General features: G+C 52.2%; 1 non-coding gene across 1 annotated transcript; it reads left to right on the top strand.

The window, feature by feature from the left end:
* The first annotated feature begins 676 nt into the window (after positions 1-676).
* Positions 677-793, top strand: LOC123724818 (U5 spliceosomal RNA). Its single transcript, XR_006757295.1, has one exon. It is a non-coding gene; the product is annotated as a U5 spliceosomal RNA (small nuclear RNA).
* Positions 794-2,500: the final 1,707 nt, after the last annotated feature.

The raw sequence follows: 2,500 nt of genomic DNA, 5'->3' as shown, positions 1-2,500 counted from the left end.
ATACAATCACTTCACCAGGATTGTTTGTGTGTGTGTGTGTGTGTGTGTGTGTGTGTGTGTGTGTGTGTGTGTGTGTGTGTGTGTTTTGAGCCCCCCAAAAAATACAATCACTTCACCAGGATTGTGTGTGTGTGTGTGTGTGTGTGTGTGTGTGTGTGTGTGTGTGTGTGTGTGTGTGTGTGTGTGTGTGTGTGTGTGTTTTTGAGCCCCCAAAAAATACAATCACTTCACCAGGATTGTTTGTGTGTGTGTGTGTGTGTGTGTGTGTGTGTGTGTGTGTGTGTGTGTGTGTGTGTGTGTGTTTTTGAGCCCCCCAAAAATACAATCACTTCACCAGGATTGTGTGTGTGTGTGTGTGTGTGTGTGTGTGTGTGTGTGTGTGTGTGTGTGTGTGTGTGTGTGTTTTTGAGCCCCCAAAAATACAATCACTTCACCAGGATTGTGTGTGTGTGTGTTTTTGAGCCCCCCAAAAATACAATCACTTCACCAGGATTGTCTGTCTGTCTGTCTGTCTGTCTGTCTGTCTGTCTGTCTGTCTGTCTGTCTGTCTGTCTGTCTGTGACTTTTTTACCCACAGCCCTCGAAAACTTGGAAGAGTGGGTTCGGGGACCACCCGCGGGGGACCCGGCCTAGAGTGCACCGTGTGTGTCTCGGGCCCCGACCTCTGACTTCCATACGACTCTGGTTTCTCTTCATTACGCACAAGCCTTTCGCCTTTTACTAAAGACTTCCGTGGAGAGGAACACTTACGAGTTCAACGTATTTTTGGAAGGGCTTTGCTTCTGGCAGAGCCCGGTATCTTGTTTCAAGAGAAATTGACAGAGATGAGCCGAGACTTTTGCTCAGGCGTTTGACTTGAAGCCGGCTGACCGACCGGCGTATTTTTCCACTCAAAGTAGTCGCTCGGGCAATTGAGTTCAAGCCCGACGATGACTGGTGTATTTGCCGGGCATTGAACAAATAGTCGCACTAGGATTAAAGAGCTAGTGACCTAACGACGACATTAGCGACTTTTAAAAAAAACACACCCGCCTGTCACCAGGGAAGCGTTGGGTGAGGAGGAGCCAACTTTGCCAAACCGATGAGGTCTGCCGAGGCCCCGGGGAACTCGGGCGGGTGCAGGGGTCAATTTGTGGGTTATCGCTTCTCGGCCTTTTGGCTCAGATCAAGCTTGGTACCGAGGTGCCCCAAAGCCCGCTGAGCCAAAAGGTCGAAGGAAGGCAGGAGGAGGAAAGTTTGTTGTTTTGGTATTTGGATTCACGGTTGGTTTATTTTGCCGCTCTTTTCAGTTTTTCTTTTTGGAAGAAAGCGGAGGCGAGTGCGCCTAATTTTCTTTGCGGAGATGGCGCAGGCTTCTACATGGAGGCCAGTCCCTAGGATGGGGCTGGCGAATCACGGTGCGGTTTGCCTGGAAGGATAAGGCGACGGAGCCAATTGGCAGAGATGAGTTTGGGAGGACCATTTTGATTGAGATCCTTGGACTGACGGTGGAGGATGTGTTCTGCCTCCAAGACAACCCTTTGGAGGGTCATACGATGTGGCGCTACACACTGAAGTGAAGCACGATGACGTTCTCAGAAGGGCGAGAGAAGTGCAAGCAGAGAGGCCGGTGTCTCATTACTTGGCGACCAGCTTGGCGAAGAGTAATTTCAGGGTTGTGAATGTGAACATTTACAACCCTTACGTGAAGGACGAGGAGGTGAGGGCCTTTCTGGGGAGATACATGGATAGTGTCTCCTCAGGAAGGCACCTCAAGGATTCTTTGGTTTTTGGACCGGGAGGAGGGGTTTCAGGCCCTCCTAAGAGAGGACCCAAAAGGATTGGGTGGATACCTCCATCCTCCGGCGATGTTCTCCCTGGGGGCTGACAGGGGACGTTGCATTATGCCCGTCAGCCTCCGTACTGCAGGCGTTGTATGGCCTACGGCCACGTCCTCGCCTCGTGCAGCATAAAGAAGTGCAGGTATTGTGGATCTGCAGAGCACGAGGCGAGGACTGTGACGCGCCGAAGGCATGTCACAGGTGTGGCATGCTGACGCACCTGTGGCGTGAATGCCGGGCGTGTCAAGGGTCATACTGGCGTCTGCAGCTGGGGGAACGAGAGCCGGGGATGGGGGTAGAAGGAGGGACCAAGAACTGAGTACTGGAACAGAGGGAGCGGACACACGGGTGGAAGAGGAGGAGCAAACGGAAGCGGGAGGAGAAAAAGAAAAAGAAGACAACAGCATAGTGGAAACGGAAGGGCAGAAGGCTGAAGGAGAGCAGGAGGAGAAGGAGACAGGAGAGTGAAGGGGCCAGAGAAGACGGCTGTGGAGAGGAAGGAAACGGAGAAGGCAACAGAGAGGAGGAGACTGGGAAGACAGCGGTGGAGAAGAAAGAGATAGAAAGGAAGGAGACAGGGAAGAAGGTGGTGGAGGAGAAAGAGACAGAAAGGAAGGAGAGAGGGAAGAAGGTGGTGGAGGAGAAAGAGACAGAAAGGAAGGAGACAGGGAAGAAGGTGG

Source organism: Salmo salar, chromosome ssa10 (genome assembly GCF_905237065.1).
Source record: "Salmo salar chromosome ssa10, Ssal_v3.1, whole genome shotgun sequence".
Classification (NCBI taxonomy): domain Eukaryota; kingdom Metazoa; phylum Chordata; class Actinopteri; order Salmoniformes; family Salmonidae; genus Salmo; species Salmo salar.
This window is presented reverse-complemented; position numbering and strand designations above follow the sequence as displayed.